The 20,871-nt window shown below is 36.7% G+C and overlaps 1 long non-coding RNA gene across 21 annotated transcripts in view; it reads right to left on the bottom strand.

The window, feature by feature from the left end:
- The window catches only part of LOC134152437 (uncharacterized), a 377,211-nt gene that overhangs the window by 39,200 nt on the left and 317,140 nt on the right, over positions 1–20,871 (bottom strand). For 16 of the 21 annotated variants that reach the window (XR_009961013.1, XR_009961014.1, XR_009961019.1 and 13 more), the window contains 4 exons: positions 6,860–6,951; positions 1,479–1,615; positions 1,088–1,216; positions 765–996 (listed from right to left, as the gene is read on the bottom strand). The exons of 2 other annotated variants lie outside the window; for them this stretch is intronic. This is a non-coding gene — a long non-coding RNA (uncharacterized LOC134152437). The remainder of the gene's footprint in view (positions 1–764; positions 997–1,087; positions 1,217–1,478; positions 1,616–6,859; positions 6,952–20,871) is intronic. 3 more of the 21 variants (XR_009961006.1, XR_009961005.1, XR_009961004.1) reach the window with 3 other exon arrangements.

Below are 20,871 nucleotides of genomic sequence, written 5' to 3'. Positions count from 1 at the left end.
TTGGAAACCAATGAAAGAACCATTATGAACAGAGCTGAACATAAAACCACTTGCCTAATATTATTGAGTTCTGGCACTGCATTAGAGAAGAGTTTTAAGAAGTAAATGGCATGAAGGGCATAGTTCTGCAGATATTCAAAAGGGATCTTACGAGAAAGCACTAAAATATGAGTACAGCAAACTCAGAGGTGGTGATTCCTGGAAAGGAAAGTATTCAGAAGCAACTGGAATTCAGCCCAGCTTTCTCTGCTAGAGGCTAATACTCTATAACAGAGGTTCTCCAGTTCATTTCCTCGGGTGTCTCTAGTGGCGACAGTCATATTTCTAACCAGCAGAGGCATGCCTTTCCACGCCACTTCCTGTCAAAGACAAAGTGTCCTAGTCCCCAGGTCTTATAGTCTGTACCGTAAAGGTTGGTTAAAGCTAAACTTATATGGGATTTCAGAGCAACATCATTTTCCCCTCATTACTTTCCCCAATAAACTAGCTCAGCATAGCCTAACAGCCAGTGCTTCCAACTTTTGTCTAATCACACAAAGCTGTGCCTGCCCCAAGGCAGGCATCTCCAGTGATGCCCTTGGACTGTGCAGTCAGAAGGGGTCCTCATTCAACTACAATGACTGTTTTTCCATAGACCATTTACTCACTGCTATCCATTTTCACTACACCCTTTTCTCCCATTAATGAGCCTTGAGGCAGCTTGAATCAAGGCTACTCTCAGCTCCCTGATCTGCCCCACTGGTAACCTCTATATGGAGAATTACCTTCACCAACCTCAGGCAATTTTCCAGTTTCACAATTCACTCATCAAGTTTCTAGGGCCTGTACTCAAGGGAACGGTGCATCTCCGCGAGGTCCACATCCTCTATCCCACAGATGCACACAACTTTCAACTTCGTGATCAGCTCAAGACATGACCATCAGAAAACCGAGAAGTAGCATCAGAAAAGAATCCTTGTCATCTCATTGTCTTGTGTGCCATCTCCCAGCACTCATCTGATGGAAAATATCAGAAATCAAGTCAGTGCCACAGACATTAGAGAGTGAGGACGGATACCCGGTGTGAACAACAAATGAAAAAAGCTACCTGATCCTCAAGATTCAGTAAGATAGAAGTATGAATATGAAGCTGAGAGAATTAGTCCACAATGCCATAGATGGGAGAGGTTCTCATTTGAAGTGAGTTAAAAGAGGAAGTCAAAAATAGGAGCTGTTCCTGGAAAGAGAAAGGGAAATCAATTTCTTATTCCATTGGGACCGCAGTCAAAACTGTCTGGAGGAGAAAAACGAGAACAGCGTTTTGAGTTGGGGTTGGGGATGGTTGTGGAAAGGCAGAAGATGACCTTGACAATAGGAAACATGTTTGTTCTAGAAATTAGGAAGAGTAAGATTTACAAAACAGGAGAGGGAGTGAAATAAATGTAAGAGCAAAGGATAATGATAGGATTAATCCTTTTATTTTTTTAAAAAAAACCTACCTTGATCCTAATGGAGGCACGTTGCCAGTTTCTGAGTTACAAAAGCAGCATTTGCTTCTCCTTTACTTTGAACACTACCTGCTTGCAATGCAATGGTATTCTGAGCCCACTTCTGCAAGGCATGAGCAAGAGTATATCTAGAGAGGGACAAAACAATTGAGTCTACAGTTTATCAGATACAACATGTCTTTGATACAAACCATCTGCCTGAAAACCTGCCTGTTTTCACTTATTACTATTAATTTCTAGGTCTCAGGAACTATGAAAACTGACATTCGGAGAATTCATACCACTAAGGCAAATAAGAAAGAAAAGAAAAATCATCTTGCTTTATACAGAAAAAATGATTGCTGCAATTCTTCTTCACTATTAAAGGAAAACCAGCATGATTCTAGTTAACACTTCAAAGAAAATGAAACCACAGGAAGAATACTGCCAAAATATTGTTCAAAGTTATATTAGTAAATATATGTCAGATCTCCCAAGGGGTTATTAAAGGCATGGTTTTAAATGGCTAAAGCTGTGTATGCATTAAGACATTGGTGAATCTTTACATTTTTTCTAGACAGGTGCCACCAGGATCAAAATCCCAACTCTTTTGAATTAGATACTGTATTTTTACTTTCCATTTTTATTGGTGAAAGTCTGATAATGGGATCAAGGCTAAGATTTGCGCAATAAGAAAATATAATCACATAAAACAGAATTATTGCTCCCTCTCCTTAAAAATGCTTAAAGATATTTGAGCAGAGACAATAGCAGCACAGTTTCACACTGTGGGAAAAGGAGCACAAACTTTCAGAAGCAGCCCTTAGACTTTAGAAAGAAGGAGGAAAAAAAATAGCAAAATACACCAAAAATTTAAAATCTTGCCTTCATATTCTATAATGGCAATAGTTTCCAGAATTACTGCAATTTGACTATACCCACAAGGTGATATAACTTTAAATGTTCTTATTTTTCTTTTTTTGTCCACAGAGAAGGTCTATTAATCTCGAGCTTTCAGTGTCAAAACAGTAATGCTAAAATCTGTAGTTTACACCGCTCTTTCCAAAAACATTTAGTAAAAATATAGTTGAAAAAAAATTGCAGAAAGTATAGGGGTTGCTAATAGAAAATAATATGACAAACCAACACAAGGATCTTTTAAAAGAGTTTATTTATCTGCCAACATCCTTGTCACAGTTACTATTTTAATAAATTCTAAGAAATAAAAAGTAAGTGCTAAACTTCAGACAGAAGGATTCTGTTCTACAAAATGGGGCCATAAATATGATTTAATATAGGATCACCTTACCTTTTTAATACAAATGTTTTAAACCTTATTTTATACTCCACATGAATTATACATCTGCAGTTCCTATCATTTATAAAAGATGTGGCCTTTAAGGAATTTGACAGTGGACTGATCTAAGATCAAGGGAAAGTTCTCTAGAACATCTTTAGGAATAAACATCAATCTGACATTATAATTTTTCAGGAATTTTGAAGTGAAATATGAATTTTTATCAGATAATTATCTACTGGAGGTCAGTGTATGTCACTTTCCAATCATTTTCTATTACAGATATAATACAGAGAAGGTATATATGTACTGGAACAAATTTTCCTGGCAGAGTTACAACTGTGTAGTCCTACAGGCTTTAAGGAGATAGCATAGGCATAAAAAGATGGTTAATCTGCTCTTCTGAAACAAACTGCATAGCATCTACAAAAACATTTCAGCCTCTCTTTATGATACTGTTTCAGCTGGGACAAATTAGTGAAATAAACCTCAAAATAATCAGGGTCAAAATTCAACATCTCTTTAAGAATACAGTAGTTTTCAACAAATACATAAATATATTCTAAAAACTACATTTTATTAGAAATCACAGTAAAGTATTTATCTGTTTAGTCCAATTTATTTAGTTCAAATTTATTTAGTCTTCATTATGCTGTTTAGCTAGGGTAGCTCTTCTTTCCTTTCTTATGAACTGTATTCAAGACCTTTATACTGTGCCTCATTTTAGAGTCAAACTTGATCTTTTTCCCTCTTAAGAGATGGAGCTGAAGTCTTCTGTTGGTTGATGGATGTAAACAGAAAATAACTTTGGTTGGTTTGGTTTCCATTTAATGCCCTTAAACTTTTTATAAACTACTTTCAACTCTCATTGTTGCAGATTACTTTTCCAACTGTAAAGTGTCACATAAAAAAGAAGAAAAATGCAGTTAAATAAAATAAGTTCAAAGGTGGCTCTTGATCTGCATTAGTATTTTCAAGGTGAGAGTATGCCCCATAACGTCTGCTCATTTTTATGAGGGTAAAATACATAAGAGTAGAAATGCTACATTAGGTAAGTGAGATAAAGTGGAATGTTATATCATGCAATTATTTCTTGCTTTTATCTCAGGATTACTAAAATCAGTGTGGTCGGCAAGGGGATACAAATTAAATCTTCCTAGATACTGGCATTAAATGCCTTCTAACAAATGGTCTGTTAACCTCTTTCAAGGACCCCCTGACATTAAGTGCTATTGGCTCTGTGGTTGCTAGTAAATATCAGGAAAAATTTAAAATATGGGCTATAACCTGTGAAGCAGAACATGAGGACAGATTCTGCACCTGCCACAATCTCTTTGAGCTGCTATGTGACTTTGGACATTCATGTCACTTCTTTGAGCTTTATTCCCTCATCTGTCTAGCTTGGAGGCCCTAGTAGAGATTCAGCTTCTCAGGGGCCCTAAGCACGGTTATGCTGTGAAATACAGCTATAACTCAGGTAATAATAAATGCACTCTCTCATCATATCTCATTACAAGAGGCGTGCTTGAGGGGATTCAGCTCAGAAACTGGGAAGCTCCTGGAAGTTCTTCCACCTGAAAATGCCCAAACAGAAATACACCTCAGCTGTAGACCCACAGGCTTCATTGCAAGATAAAGAGCTAAGAGACATGAGAAATGTTCTCATTGTATAATTTGCAAATTCAAGTATTGCTAGGGAAGCCTAGAGCAAAGGAAAGGCATTCTTTTGTCAAGAAAACGTATATGAAGTTTTAGTGATTGGTTGTTTTGTTTTGTTATTCCCTGAATAGACTAATTGCCTAAAATTGTGAGATAGCAGCATCATTACAGTTTGTCATTTCATGCTCAAACACTGGATGGGTTCCATAGGTTAAGACATACACTTCCCTGTCTTACATGCTAGTTGGGCTGCCACTATTCTCCAGCCACACGAAGGAAGTACACGTCTACCACAGGCTTGTGGAGCTCTGCATGAGATCATTCAGAGAGATTTTCTAGGCTCAGGTGCAGACAACAGCAGATTAGGTCCTTCCTGGTAATAACGTGTTTTAAGTAAGTCCTTTATGAATACCTTGAAGATCAGTTTAGGCACGCCGTACAAGCAGGTGTAATACATATGATGTACCCCTTCCACTGCTTGCTGGCTTCACCATGTCCAAACTCCTGGCAGAGTAGAACTGAGCCAATGCAGGGAAAAGCCTACATTAGCCTCTCACAAAGTCTTAATCCTCAAAAATAATGGAGGCACCACAGTTAAAAGAAAAATGGGGAGGGAGAATGATTTTGCCTCAGAAGCACAGTATACAAAGGGCTAGGTTTGGTGTAATGCAAACTACACTTTATTGTATTGGCTGTTCTGTTTTTCCCACAAGGCAAAATTCATCTATTTGTCCCATAGAGCCATAAGTCCACTGGAAACACATTAATGCATCAAGCCTCATACTGCGGTTATAAATGAGATATTGCTCCCATTTCACAGTTGGAAAAATAAGTGCACACAGAGAGTAAATTACTTTCCCAGTTGCACAACACGCATATCTATGGCAGAGCTGGAAGGGTTTATATATTATCCCCCTGCTCAAACAACCATCGTATTCTTCCCCAGAACAAAAATTATTCTGATGAATGGTAAAAAACAAAGAGAAGTTCCTGAGAATAGACATGTCTAAAAAAACTCTTTAGCACAGCTTAAAAAATGGACCTGAAGCTTTAAAAAGACAGTCTGGGGCTCTGGAGATGAGTAATGGGCTTTTAAGCTAGATTTTTCCTTTTTATGGTTATGCAGCAAGATTTTAAGTAGTAGGCCAGCTCAGTCTATCTGGCTGGTCCTGCCAGTGATGATAGTGGTCGCCTTTGCTTATACTGTGCTCATGAACGATATTCTGCAGTTGACATGCAGCATACTTATTTTTTTGCTCCAGTCAGGCTTTGATCTACAGCATTCAAAGATGAACAGTTCCTTTTAAGATATTTGCAAACCTTGTCAGAGTTTGATTGTAGCATGACATTAACATTAGGCTGATTATTACTTGCCTGAGGAAGCACTGTTTCCATGAACACTCCGGCTTTTCTCTCACTGTCTAGTGAGCTAGATATTAGCACAGAGTGTAAATGGCAGCAGCTCCACAGTAAAGTTCTCGTAAGACTGCCGAAACAAAAAGGATTCAATCTTCCTGTAAATGCTGGAAATTTGCCAATTAGATTTCAGGATAGCTTTGCTGTACCTCTCAGATTTGGGGGAAAAAAAAAAAAAAAAAAAAAAAAAAAGCCAGGTGATACCTACTCTCACTCTGCCTAACTCAGTGTACTTGTGATGAGGACAGAAAGTCTATTTCACTCAGATAGGCACTGTATAAACTAGCTCTGCAGGGGGAGAGGAATGAGAAATAAACAGGGGGATATTCTACTTGGAAATGACAAAATATTACTTTTCTTCATTCTTTTCTCTTTTTCTTTCTCTTCATTTTACTTTTTTACCCCCTCCCTCCAATTTTCTAATGCTTTGTAAAAGCAATCACTGACTTTCAATGTAAAATGACTAGATTAAGGTAAAGAGATTATCTTTGTGGAAGAGCACACTACGACCCTCTGCTTATTTTAGCATTGTCAAATTTTCCAATAAAACCTTCAGGGATATACTCCATCTTATATGTGTGCATGTAATTTTCATTAACTTTAATGAAAGTACATATCAAAACAGGAAAAAATTCATTATAGAAAGAAATGGAGATCTTCCTCCATAATTGCAAGCATTTGTCCATGTTATTAGTCCTAGCAATTTAAAGGGAATTCAGAAATTAAACAAATGTCCAACAGAATGAACAGGAGCTGCATAAACTGGTGGTGTCTTTCTCAGTCCTTGACAGTAAAAGACTAACCATAGATGTTTTGGTCTCCTGCACACTCTATTTACTAATTATACCAGTAATAAAGGAACAAAGGAACTACTTACAGGAAGGATAGAACAGAATTCTAGAGGGGAGGGAAAAAAAAGAAAAAAGTCTTATATTCCCACCTTTATTCAAGTAATATTCTGAATGAAACATTGATTTTAGGAAAAGAAAAGAAATAAAAAGAAAGGTCTGAGTGCACATACCATTATGCACAGGAACAAGCACAAACATACATTGAGAGAGACTTGCCACATCCTGGGGTACGTGTTCTGCGTTCATGTCACTCTCTTAAAATCTGTTAGTGTCAGAGAGGAATAAGCATGATGATTCATACTCACTCAAGATTATTCATGAACAGATCTAACTGATGTATATAAGACAAAGAAGAGAACAGAGAGCTATTTAATGAACTCTTGAATTAATCCAACAAATAACATGTTTGTATTTCTGCACCTAGATCTAACTGATGGTCGGAGCATAGCCTTTACCTGCTAAGAATGCATTTCCTAAACAGTTTCCCCTTCCTCTCCAAATGACTTTCCCAATTGTCACTTTAAAAGTTTTACACTTTGATAAAATAACCTTATGCTACTTACTTACAGTGCCTTGATTCCCAGTTGCCTTCTTTCTCTAAGCAAAACAAACTAAATACACTAAAAAGCTGAGCTTTTTTTGGCTTGTTTAGTGTATTCATTAAAATGAGCAAATTGTAACTAACTTAAAACTCTCACCATGGACATACCTTGGTGTGTCTAACCGTTGTCTTCAGAGGCAATCCAGCACAGACTGCCACATGAAATGTAACATTCAAGCCATATGATTATTTTTATCAGTTGACTTTTATTACTCTCTCCTCACCTTTTCCATTCTTTCTGCAATGCTAGTCTCTACCTAACTACCAGTGTCTCAGGCAAACACTCCTGAACTGTTTTTCATGCTCTTAATTGTACTAAACATCCCTGAACAAAGAGGAATCAGACAGCATTAATTCTTTGACTATGCTCAACGATCAAAGAATTGGTTAATTCTTTGACCAATATTAATGCTTTGATCATTATGAGAATCCATAATACATCTTTAAATCTTTTCAAGGCCTCTCTCTGCCACAGAATAGAGGGAACCAGCTAACCCATGGCCTGTTAAATTTGGGGACAAAGAGCAGTATTGGCTTTTATCTGTTCCTCATTAGAAACAAACAAAACTCTCCCTCTAAGAAACTTCACTGCACCATGATACACAGAGAAACATATATTTTTTGGTTAAAACTAGTCACTGAAACAAATACAGTATGGTTTTTTTTGTTAGTATTTGTTTCAATCTGAGACATAAAGGTAATAAATGCTACTCCAAAACACTAATATATTGTCATCTAATGCACTTTAGGAATGAGGCATCACATCAGATGTGCCTTTCGTGTTTGTTTTCGGTATAAGTATTAACTTAGACATCAAGGAATTTTGCACCATACCTTCTTGGAAAGAGACTGTCATAAAAATAGTCACTAAAAACTATGTTCTAAATTTCAAAATAAAAATTCAGAATAAAGTACCTCTAAAGTTTTTGATACTGTCTTAGTTTCCTTCAGTCTGTCACCCCTATTGGCAGATTATTATTCAAAAGACTTCAAAAAAAAGACATGTTCACAGCCAATGCAGGTGATTCCACATTTCTCTACGGAGATCACTTGAAATAATTACAAAGATTTTATTTTGTTTATGAAAAAGTTTTGGTAAATATGGGTCAACAAGAGGTTTCCACTCATTGTTGCAAAGAGCTGTCTGATATGTTACCACCTTTTATGTCCTCAAAACACAGCAGGAAGCAGACCAAGAAGTATGAGAAGTATGTTCAGAGCAGGGTGAGTCACAATTCTCAACCACTTACATACCTGACAGAATCATTTACACATCTCCAGCTATGCAAGACTGTGATTAAAGTCTAGCTTGATATTTGAGTAAGTTATATTTTTGTTATAATCAATATTCAGGTTTAAATTCAACATACCTGAATATTTACATTCATTCACATTGTGAATATTTTGGCAATTACGTGACATTACTTCTTATTTAAAATTACATACTATGTTATCTGGTAAATAAAACTGCATTTGAATCCTAAATTTCTTAGGGGACCAAAGATCCTGAATATGAAAATGATAATTTCAAAAGGAGATTGAGGAGAGAGGTCAGGGTACCCTGTTTAAACATACTCCTGTGCTATAACAATTCCCTGCAATTGAAAGACTGATTCTATCTTAAGCAGTCATGTGCAATAGTATGTACAAAAATCTTCCTTATTTTTCATTTTGCCTAACTAATAGTATTATAGTATTCTCTAGACTTAATGTCACAGTGAATTAATGCAAGGCTAAGAGCAATAGGAAAGAGTTTAATGGCAACCACTGTACAGAACATAAAACATGGGCAAAGGACAGGAAGAAAGAGAAACAGCCCTGGTGATGATCTTTCAGTTGTACGAACCTCCTCCTAAAGTTCACACCTCTCTGGAAACATATGTTTAAAATCAAAACTTTTTGGCAATCTGATCACCTTTGCTATTCTTTCATTCGGCCACTTCTGGTTTTGTACGTGGAGAATACATAAACCCTTCATAAGCAGTCAAGTGTCATCAGCCCAATAAAAAGGCATCCGTCTCTGGGAGCTCATCGGAGAGGTGTTAAGTATTTGCAGCTCCTGTACAACTCTATGGACCTGTTCTACAACTTGTCTTCAAATTCCATTTGCACATTTCTGCTTATGGCTCAATACTTGTGTGCTTTTACAGCCTCACATCCCAGGTACAAAAGTACAAGAGCCAGCCCCTCCTTTACTGCTATCAGTTGTGCATGAATTGACCCATTACTTGTTACTGGGATCTTGTTGACTTCATGATCCAGCCTACAGGAATATATATTTTTATATTTTTAATGGAGGCCAGTTAGATACGCTAAATCTTTCCACTGACTTTAGGGAACTTTGAATTGGGCTCATAAATGCATGTAAGAAATTTACTCAGTACTCAAAAAGCCTTTTTTTTTTCTTTTCTGAAAAAATCCATAACTGATTTTTAAAAAGTAAAGCAAGCACATAAAATAAAATATAAGCACTCTGGCATAGGCAATAAATAAGCACATATCTTAACAGTAGGGGTGTTAAATAAAGACAGTTACTATAGCTGCACTATCATTTTTTGAAAAACCATTGGTTGCTATTGTTAATTGGAAGAATTTTTGCAGATATTTCTAACTTGAGAGGTACAATATGTTCCAAGTCGACTGTTGGTTGTCAATAAGGCATTTTTAATGTTGTTATTATCTCTGTGCTTAGGCACCTAAACACAGCAGGATTAAAAAATAAGATCTTATTTTGACAACTAAAAACCCTCAAACCCTCTTAAACAACAACAACATTCATTTCTGTAAGTGACACTTCCTTTAAAATCCCTCTCTCATAAACTGTCATGCCAAATACCTATGCTCTGAGTCCCCTACAGGAGACCTTAAGTTTGACAAGTCAGCTAAAACTGCAGATTTGTTTGCTTTGAGACTCTTAAATAAATAAAATACTTTGTGCTGAGATATACTGCACAAAAAATGAAACAGGCCCCCTTCACATCTGTAAAATATAGGACTGCTATCAAAATAATCTCTCATCAGTGGTATAAAATAGCACCAAGAAATAACGATGTTTGACTAAAAGCTGGATAGTGTCTGATTTAAACGTAATGTAACAATGATGTTGCAAGAAAATACAGCTAAAAGCTTATGTTCCAGCAATGACACTAGAGAGTAGCTATAGATTCATTAGGGTCTGTTAGAATCTTCCAGAATAGTGTACTTCAAATCATTGCACATGGAAATCACATTCACTTGTCTGGGACGTGTACATAACTGCAAGATAGAAAGGGATGAATATGCTGTACTGCTGCTAGGCTTTTTAAAGGCGTGGTGAGGATCCCATGTAAATCTTCAAAGTAGAACTAATAAATTGGCTAAATATTACAATAGCAGCAAATTATCATTGCTTTTCTCAGCATTTATTTTTTAAACAACACGCCACATTCATTGGATATTCATGGGGCTGTTACGCTTACATGTGCAGTAACTGTTGCACTTTAGCATAATAAGGAGGGAAAAGTGTAGGAAAGGAGAAAAAAAGTCAGATGTCCCCAAATCAATCCCTGCTGTGCCTACACACGTAACTCATATTAATGGAAAAAATATTCAGTAAGTTATGTTACTAAATTAAAACCAGGTGAAGTTCATAATGAGTAAGGATAATTACGCCAGCATTCCTCTTAGTTGAAAAGCCCTGGTTGCTGCTGGCTCGTGTGACAGAAACAGCTGCTTCAGTCCCACAGAACAAGTAGACTGATGCTTTGTCTTCGACCTTCTATTCTTTTCCAAACCCTGTTTCTAATAAACTAACCTCCCCAGGCAGAATTCCTTTTTTATTATTATTTTGTTAAGTATACTGTCCATTGTAATTTCATGGAGCTATTAGTTGTCAGCAGTGACTCAGGGGAAAACCATTAGCACAAAAGATTTAATCCTGCAAGTATTTCTAATTGAATGTGAGTTCTTGACTCTGTAAAAAAAAGTCCAATATGGGGCCACACCAAAAGACAAGTACAGAGTATGTTATTAGTATTGCAGCAACACATCAGCTGACAAAAAAACAAGGAAACCATTGCAAAAGGCAACAGTTCACAAGAGGCCTGCCTACACTGAAGGGGCAGGGCTACAAACAGAAAAGACAGAAGGAGGAAAAGAAGCATATCAGAACCATGAAGAAGGGCAGCAGCAGAATAATGCTCAGGTCTAGGCTTCCACTTCCAACAAGCTGAAAGAAAGAAAGAACTTCACAAGTACGTCACTTGTCCTACCACAGGTAATGGGCTCACCTTCTGCTCCAGGCAGGTTCAGGTTTGGTACAAGCGCACTACTCCTTCCTGGTTCTCTGGTGGAGTATAGCTTGCAAACAAGACTATTTTGAATACGTTTAGAGAACCGTAAGTTGTTTTATGGGTGCTATTCTTATCTCTCTTTCCCTTAAAGTCAACCTCTTTTAACAAGCATCCTGTGCATGACTGAGAATACACTAATGCATAGGTAAATTAGAAGTATCCAGCATCTCACAAATTGTGATACTTAGAGCAACAGTATACTTCATGACACTCTCAGTACTAGTTTCTTGGTTTTAAGTCTTTAAAACAAAGACTTACATTTGGCTTTACAAATGAACAGAGATACACTTGCCTTTCAGGTGATAACATACCTATGGTGAATTTTTGAAAGCAGAATGGGTAGGAAATTGGCAGAGACTGCACTTTTCAAGAAAAGAGGAGAAATGCTGAGAATTAATTGATTTGCATCAGTTGATGACATTATGGTATGCATATACCCCCTATGTTGTAAAGAAACAAGGTACTTGGCAAACATTTTAGGAAGGTCAGCTGAGTGACATGGAAAAAATACCAGGAAAATAAAATAGATAGCAGAAAAAATAAAATAGATTACTCCAAAAGACTTTAAAAATGCTTTTTCCTGTATCAAATGATTCTGCTAAGAATCCTAGTGAAGAATCTTTATCAAAAGCAGCAACAAAATTTCCATTAATTTAATGGAACCAAGATAGTGCCGTTCTGACATCGACATACCGAAGCATGAAGAAATTTTTTTGGTAAGTTCCAAACTTCTCTGCAGTTGCAGAGTCGTGGGAAGGACTCTCGGCTTAATATGCAGTATGAATGTCAGGAAAGTTGTGACCTCTCAAGGGAAAAACAGAAATATTATATGGAAATACTGCATTGAAATACTGCGGAGGTAGTGCACAGAATAGTGCTTCAGGAGCCTTGGAAGCTTGCTGTGGCTGACCCTGCTCTGTGCAGGGGTTGGACTATATGATCTCGAGAGGTACCTGCCAGCCTCAACTACTCTGCAATTCTGTGAAAATTAAGGTAACATCAAAATTGGCAACAGCAACATTTTACGACATCATATTCTAAGCTAATAAGAAGAGATGAAAAATTTGATCTAAAATCACTTTATTATCTCATGTTGTCCTTGTGTTTAGATCAAAAGTTTTAATTTGTATTTTCTCCTTCTTTTGCCTCTGTTTTCTAGTGACACCATATCTCTTTTTAGCATTCAGGAATTGGCAGCATATTTACAACTCATTTTAAGCTTATTTAAAAAAACTCTTAGGGTAAAATCCCCAAGAGCGTACTGAAGAATTATTTATTTTTAGGTATGAACTTCTTGTTGGATCTGCAGAAATAATGCATTTTGTCAAGACAATAAACACACACACACACACACACACACACTGCCTCGATATCAGTCTAGTTAAAATTACAATGTTAGTTTCAACTATGATCTAGAAGGTAATCCTAACTGAGCTTTAACATCCTATTTTTGGTTAATCATCTCAAAATTGTGAGAATTCTTCTGGTTAAAATTCAGTCTGCTGTGGTTAATGGATCCTACAAGGTACTCGGTGAAGAGGCCTGTTTAGTATCTACTTAGGAGCCATGAAGGACGTACAGATACTCCGCTGATATTTGCAGAATAGATATTGAACATTGTAGGCTAGAGCATAGCATCTGTGCAGCTGAAGAGACAGAATGTCCCTCAACAACCAGCAAGACTGTGCTTCACCCAAGTATTTTCTCACAAGGGTCAGACATTTGACACTCCTCAACTTGCCATCCCAACCCCTGGCTAATGAGTGTGCTCTCTTTTTGATGCTTTGGAACGTAACAGAGTTTTTCTTAATACATATTCTTAGCCGAGAACTTAATAAAAATAGCCTTTGTGACATTATTGAAGTCTGTTTATGTTTCACTTGAAACACAGTGAGCTAAAAGCAACCAAGGTGAAGTGTAATGCCACAGCTCAATGCTACTTGAAATCTGTGCAACTGATTTCCTGGAGGGGTGAAGGGAGGAGGCAAACGATTTTAGCAAGTATCAGAACTCTAATATAAAAGCTTCAAAACACTTCATACAGTGTGAACCAAAAATTACTACAGATCTTTGATAGTGTATACAATGGCTGCATAAACAGCTAAAGAGAGGATCTGGACTGATGTACAATATCTTTAATGCCTCATTTTTTCCTTTAGAGTTTAGTATCAGTAATTCTCTAGAAATGTATGTTCAAATGCATCAGGAAATCACACTGAAGTCTTTGTTAACCAAACTTTGTAATGGATTTATAGGTATGATTTAATGTGGGTGTATATGTATGCAAACTTGATTCTCTGCTTGCAGACAGGGGAGCAACATGGAAAAGTCATTGCTATTATAATGAGACAACAATCTGCTGCAGGAAATCAGATGATCTTCCATTAAAACATATATTATGAACATAAAAGTCTGAAGCTTTACTCAGAATTTACAGAGGTTATAGAACGTAAAGCCCTATGACAAACATTAGCCATAACCATAAAGATGTAAAATAGTTGGCTATATTTTTGAAATTCTTAACAAAAAGTTCATTTTTCAGAGGTTTGAATATTTGGTTTAGTTAGTCATTCCATAAATGTTTGTGCTCACAAGTTTAGCAGCTCATACTCAAGAATACTTATAGGTAAGTCTTCAAAGACAACATAGAACCAAAACAAGGCCGTGGGCACCTAACTTCTTCTGTACCCAAAGTGTTGCTTTTATGGTTGAAGAATGAAAGCTCCAAATTTCCTGTATCTGTTTTTTTTTTTTTTTTTTTTTTTTTTTTTTACTAAGGAAATAGCTTGAGTATATGAAATTAATCTTTAGAAGACAACTTTAACACTGATTTTGTTCTTTATTTGTAAGTACTAAAACAATCAGGGACTTCTAATCTATTTTGGGGAAACGAAGAATCTGAAATCAAGTTTAACTTTGTAGAACTACACTGGGATCTATTGAGTCCTAGTGATAAAAAAAATAATAACAATGAAAGATTAATTAACTGGCAAAACAGGACTGCCTTTTTCATCTATTTGTTGAAAAATGTGTATCCTTTTAGTAAAAGTTTTCAGAATGAAGAATTTTATAATTAATGAATCACTTATTTCTTTAAAAAAATATAATTACTATATGCTTTTCTCTTCCTACAAATAAAACCACAAAAATGAACTTATTGCAGAGCCAGAGTAAAAACTTTAAAGCTGATGATACTACTTGTATTCATCAAATTCCAGTTAAAATATTATCCTCCATTAGTCACTTAACTACTTTTTAAGATCTAAAAAGAAAGAAAAACCCTCTTATAAGATTCCTATTCTTTCCATTGTCAGCCGATTAGACATCACAGATTTTTCTTGCATTTTCAGCTAGATTCAAAAATATAAACAGGATATGCAGAAATATAAAAATATATTAATTTTCTCATCCCTAAAAAAATAATCAGACTTATTTAAAATGTAAAGATGCAAGATGAATACTGAATGACGTATTGTGCCTCGTTTCATGAGACGACCAAGCCACATCAGTCCAATCCATTCCTGGATTGGATTTGATTTCCCTCTGATCCTTATGCGCTACATTCAACATACCCGCTCTGTGGAGGGGCAGACCTCTTTGCAAAAAGCAGGGCTTCCTTTTGGAAGGATGCAGAGGGGGCATTGAAAATTATCACGACACAGATAGGAATAAATATTTGATCACAGAAATTGAGGCGCACTAAACTCATAAGAAAAATAACTACCTGGATAATCCTAACCTTCTCTTTCTTTTCCCCAGAGGACAGCCAGTCTGCTTCTCCTTCTCCAAAACTTTCAGTTGCTTGCGGGTACTTCGTGAACCTTTTGCCCTAAGCCTGGGAATGATTAGCATCACTAATGGTTCTCCTCCAGTTTCGATCCATGCCTTTTACTCCCATTTATCCCACTGCTCCAAGCCACTCAGCTCTGTCACTACCTTTCCTGAACTGCTGCATCATATTGTGATGCACTGAGAAACAGCTATTGCTAGAAGCTATCCTTCACGAATGGGCAGGAAAAAGCCTATGTAGAGATGTTGCTTAGTACATCCAGAACAGGATTCTTTATTCCAAATAAAAATACACTTATGAAGCCCTAGTCAACAATACTTAAGTGTGATGCCAAGTTTGTCACGTGTCCAGACAGACCCAGACGTGCCTGTTCCTCCAGCCTGGTTGGTCATATGGGCAGCCTGGTTTCTGCCAAGTCTATGGCAAGGAAGTATTCCCTCAGTGCCCCAGAATTTTTTTTCTGTTTGGATTTAAGTCAGAATTACCCAGATATCCTGACAGTTTTCTGAAGCATTGCCTGTGCTCTTGCCATGCTGAAACTGCTGCAAGCCAGGCATTCAAACATTTTTAATGGACAGTTTGCTTTGTTATACGGCCATGTGAAAGTCCACTCTGAAATCTGTGCCACTGGCCAGTCTGTCCAATACAACCAAGTCAAGTTTCTTGCTTTCTGCTTCAGACAAAATATTCACATATACCCAAGATAAGCAAAAACCTGCCTCTCTCATTCTGCCCCCTAAGCTATCTTTAATTGTTTCGGGTTGCTTCCCTTTTGCCCCTAGTGGGGAAACCTTGAATGCATGCTGGAGCGGGAATAACCGAGATGCAATTGCAAGACCAGTAGCACTTTATATTTTCCAAAGAGCTTCTTTTCTTTCTGCCACTGCAGCTTTTTCTCCCTCCCTCCCTCCTCAGTGATGACAGCGCACTTTCTTTGCCTTCAGGGTCTCTTTTGTCATTTAAGTTCAGAATTCGCTAGGAAATGTGGGCAAGCAGACAGCCATTGATCTCTGCTAGACAGCTGAGGTGGTGACTCAGCGTCTGCACCAAAATACTGCCTTGAAGATAAGCAATTAACCTGATTAAGTACCCAAATTATTTTCAGGTAATTGTGAGCTCCTAGCATATGTTCCATACACTACGTTGAATGTTAGCTGCTACATCCCTATGCTGCATTCATATTTCTCTGGCAACAGCTATGTATAGAGACTGCTAGATGGATATTCGTAGATAAAAGCAATGATGAACAAAACTGCATCTCCCCCTGTTTTGGTATTCTGTGACATTCCCGTCTCAGCAGACTGTGTCTGGCAGTCTCACAATGAAGCACTGCATGTGTCAGGGAGATGGATTATATCTGCAGTGTCTGAATTTCAACCCTGACTATACGAGCTCCTACTTAACCTTACCTCAGGGATCTTGAATTTTGTGTCATTGAATTAGAACAGCAAATATATATTTTTATACGTCCTGATTATGTCACACTACAACATTGAATAATGTGAGATAAAATGAAAGAAAAATGTCTTCATTATTCATGTCTGGCAAATAGTATATGCACCCTTTATTCTGAACTGTAAAGCTCCAAGTGTAGCAGAAAAAAAAAAAAAAAAAAAAAAAAAAAAAAAAAAACAGAGATAATAGCAGTAGGGGGTGTTTTTCTTCTGGAGATTTTTTTTTAATCTATCATTAATTCCTCTTCAGAGTCTTTAGGCAGAACAAATAGAAACAAGAAATAATTAGATTAATATTCCCCCTTTTCACTAACTGAGATATGGGCATCAATGCCACAAAAATCCTGTAAAATAAATTGATTAGTCTCAATTCCTACTGGTCAGTTAAAAACATCAGTGCTGCAACTTAGAGTTTAGCTGAAATTTATATCTAGTGTACATTAAATGAGACAACAAAATGGCTGGAAAATTTCAGTCACAGATACTAGTAAGATGGTGCAGACAAAGTTGAGTTAACCAGAGCTGCACTCTATTTATTCTGTGAATAACTGCTAAGCTTAGACCTTCACTATTATAAATTCAGGTCTGGAAAGTAACAGAAAGATACAAGTGCAGGGGTTCATGTTTTGCAATTCCTGCAGGCATCCTTATACAGGAAACAAATGTTTCCATCATTTGAGGTTAATTTAGCACATTTTTTAATAACGACTAAAAATTTACCCTATAAAATTAAGACTATAGAAAAGATATGATACCTTGAATACAGAGATGACTGCAAGATAAAAGGAAAGACTTATTTAAATACGATAGCACACACCTACCTGCAGTTGCATCCCTCACACTGTTCACAGTATTAGGCAATGGACTGATTTCAGAATGGAAACATCAAGTTTATATAAGCACAATTCAACTTCTTTTAGCCCTAGTTCATCCTTCATAAGGTCTTTTAATGAGCAAGATTCATTTCACTAGTAACACAAAAATGAAAGTGCAGGGTTTCATGAAGGATGGCTATAACGAGACATTGGGAGCATGTTTTCAATGATCCTTAAGCCTGGGTTTGGGGTTTAAATCAAAATATAGTAGAGAACCAGAGTACAAAGTCTTTTTTTGTCGATTTTGGTAAAAATTTAGGTCTGTATATGAGACTGAAAATGACGAATAAGCACAATGGAGCTGAAGACTGTTTAATTCATGTTAGCACTTTAAAGGCTATGTTTTTTAAAAATAAATGAAAACAGCTTCCTAGTTCTATAGCGTTTTTCCCTTGCACAGACTTGAATCAGAGGAAATAATATTAAAGAGTAAACTCAGCAGTGGTCTCTGAGTATAGTACTATAATGCCTCTCTCTTCAGGAGTCATACATTTGCACATTCATTGCACACTTAGCCTGTGTGACTCCCTGGTATCAGAACAAATTACTAGAAAGAAAAGCACTGGAAAGAGAGTTATTATCAGAGGTGTAGTACATAAAATATTTCAGTATTTTTCCTTATGGCTTGTTTGCAAAAAATACTTACCCAACTTGAATCATTGTATATAAAAATATAGAACCCAGTCAGTGGTGGTGGTGGTGGGGGAGAATAAGTCTTAAAGATTTGCAGAAACAGTCTCATCCACTTAAATCATTCTCCTTGGCTCACCTCACTCCAGATAGAGCCCAGCAGCTTTCCAAGCTCCCATGCAGTTTACAGAATACGTAATTTTACACACACACACATACACACCTTTAAAACATTTTTGAAGGAAATGTTATCCAATTACCAGAGAAGGACAATGGTTAATGTATCACCCTCACTGCTCAAAGTTGCTAGGAATAAGACTTTTTTTTTTAGGTGGTATTTCTCCATCTCTGGAACTTCTGTAAGACTCAAAGGCTCACAAAGCATCTGTCCTGAGATAGGGATGTCTTGTTTTGGCTGGTGTTCAGAAGACTTCAGCTGACGCTTACTTATGGCGTCAAGGTATCAAGCATTTTGTTGGATATAGGAATTTATCATAAGACTTTTTTGGGGCAAAACATTCTTGAAACAGGCACAAAAAACCCCACACTATAAAATACTAAATATTTATTGAGGTCTCACAATTCATGTTACAGTGATTTTGTTTTAGAAAAAAGAAGTCACCAACTAAATACCTCATAGTAAAACAGTAGGATAGTAAATGTATTCTTCCCCAGAATCAATGGGAGAAAAAGAAAAACTGAGAACTGCTGTAAGGTACTGAGCCTTTTTTATTTTACCTTGTAACTTAGAGCTACATATAAATTAAAGAGGAAAATAATCTGCACCACTCTGCACTGAAATAGGACTATTTCATTGATCTGCCTATTTGGCATTCCAATCCTAATACCTCGTGTTTTTTTTTTTTTTTTTTTTTTTTTTTTGTTTGTTTGTTTGTTTGTTTGTTTGTTTGTTTTTTTTCCCAGCCAAAACAATGTTATTTCTGTAGGGGTTTCACACTCACTTTTCTTCCTCCTGCTAGGGACCAATCTACAACTACATGGGGACACATTCCACAGTCTGCAGTATTTCACGGGCCTAACTGCAAATTTTGCACATCTTATAAAGCGTAAATGAGCATGACACACTCCAAAGCCATTGATGCCCTTATTTCAGAAATAGTCTTGAGCACTGAAAACAGCTTGATATATCTGAAGATCAGTGACAGACTAACACTGTCACCACGATTATTTTTGGCTGCCTTTGTCCTCTGAATAGTAGGAAAGGCCTCATCTATGGGTCATTCCAAGACTTTCTCTATGTTGCCTCAGGTGCACTCTGCATTAGTAGTTTATACAGTTACATCTCTTATGAAAACATCATTGATGTTCTTTAATTTCAGTACAGCTCCCAAAGGTATTTAGTGTTATCAAGTGCACTTGGATCCTAACATCCATCTTTTGGAGAATTAGCAGCACCTGCTTTCTAGAAGACTGCATCCTGATTCATCCTCACCTTAAGAAGTGTTATCTCTACAAACAGGTAAGGGTCTTGTTACTGTAGCAGTGGATGCAGGACAGTGACTGGTCTTTGGTAACTACTGCCTCTTCCTTTCTACTAGCATTGATATGAAGTAGAAAGCTTCATCTGTAGCTAAAATGTATGAGCTTGATGTTACGAGCTGCACAGAGACAGTCTGGAGTTAAGACTGGGCAAAACTCCTTCCCAGGCTAACTACAACTTTTTCCTGACGCAATCACAAACAATTTAACTTCTTTCCAGTTATTTTTATTCCATTTATTTCTACTCTTGTACTTTGCTTCTGCCTGTACAGATGCAGTACACTGCTGTCTCTTACTTAGTCTCTTAACTGTTTGATATGGAGTATTTTGTTATTACTCCAGTGTACGGTAAGCAGTTGCTTTATAAAATATCCCAGTTAAATTATGTGATGAGTCTTCTGCATTGAAAACAATACAGAATGTTGCTATATTTGACCTAAAACAATTTACATCAACTGATCAACTTGAGTAGCTAAAAGCTTGCAACCTCAGTCCTTTAGCTCTGAAACAGCATTAAATTTGTAGCTATTGGGGGGGAAGGGCAAGGGGGCAATTAACCCATGAAGTAAGTTCACATCCTGCATTCCCACTAAGTGTAATTCCTACAGTTTTAAACAACATTCATATACCTAAAATTTATGATTCTAGTGTTTCTGGACACTAAAAGGTAAGTTAATCAAAGGTATTCATACACCTTTTTCAAGAGCACATTGTGGCATTTAAACCAATTACCAAATTTTCCATGAGCATATCTTGATCAGCTTCTGTCAACTCCTGTTGCATGATTCCCAAAAGATTTTGTAAGACTTTGAAAAAATCAAATGCTGCTATTTTGTGAAGAAAACATTTCATTCCTCAGTGTCTCAAGAGCCTTGCAATTAACCTTGATATTAAATACTCCATGTCAAGTTCTCAAAACCAGATACACACACTATATGCATACATGTTCAGGTTTATCAGTATGTATGATATAAAAAGGTTAGAGTTGTGAATTGAGCTAC

This window comes from Rhea pennata, chromosome 1 (genome assembly GCF_028389875.1).
Source record: "Rhea pennata isolate bPtePen1 chromosome 1, bPtePen1.pri, whole genome shotgun sequence".
NCBI classification, from domain to species: domain Eukaryota; kingdom Metazoa; phylum Chordata; class Aves; order Rheiformes; family Rheidae; genus Rhea; species Rhea pennata.
The sequence above is the reverse complement of the archived record's forward strand: the minus strand, read 5'-3'. Positions and strand labels throughout refer to the sequence as shown.